The sequence below is a fragment of the Anarhichas minor genome, unplaced genomic scaffold, assembly GCF_050575085.1.
Source record: "Anarhichas minor isolate MPS153535 unplaced genomic scaffold, ASM5057508v1 ptg000259l, whole genome shotgun sequence".
In the NCBI taxonomy this organism is placed as follows: Eukaryota; Metazoa; Chordata; class Actinopteri; order Perciformes; family Anarhichadidae; genus Anarhichas; species Anarhichas minor.
In genome coordinates, this window is record NW_027466705.1 from 20001 (window position 1) to 20777 (window position 777).

The window sequence follows — 777 nt, forward strand, 5'->3', positions numbered from 1 at the left end:
TGGCTTGGTTACCCCCTACCAAAATGGGTCACAGCCGTAATAGGCAAAGTCCCGAAGCGCTGGACCCTTCAGCGCTTCAGAGCTTCGCCCCTACTACTGCTCTAAAAGAATTGGTCCTGGTAATCCAAAAAATTTAGGGAAGCGCTGGACCCTTCAGCGCTTCGCTCATATCCCCCCTACTACGGCTGTAGCATAGGGGAACCGCCAGAAGCGCTGGACCCTTCAGCGCTTCGCTCCTATCCCCTACTACGGCTGTAGCATAGGGGAACCGCCAGAAGCGCTGGACCCTTCAGCGCTTCGCTCCTATCCCCTACTACGGCTGTAGCATAGGGGAACCGCCAGAAGCGCTGGACCCTTCAGCGCTTCGCTCATATCCCCTACTACGGCTGTAGCATAGGGGAACCGCCAGAAGCGCTGGACCCTTCAGCGCTTCGCTCATATCCCCTACTACGGCTGTAGCATAGGGGGACCGCCAGAAGCGCTGGACCCTTCAGCGCTTCGCTCATATCCCCTACTACGGCTGTAGCATAGGGGAACCGCCAGAAGCGCTGGACCCTTCAGCGCTTCGCTCATATCCCCTACTACGGCTGTAGCATAGGGGGACCGCCAGAAGCGCTGGACCCTTCAGCGCTTCGCTCATATCCCCTACTACGGCTGTAGCATAGGGGGACCGCCAGAAGCGCTGGACCCTTCAGCGCTTCGCTCCTATCCCCTACTACGGCTGTAGCATAGGGGAACCGCCAGAAGCGCTGGACCCTTCAGCGCTTCGCTCCTATC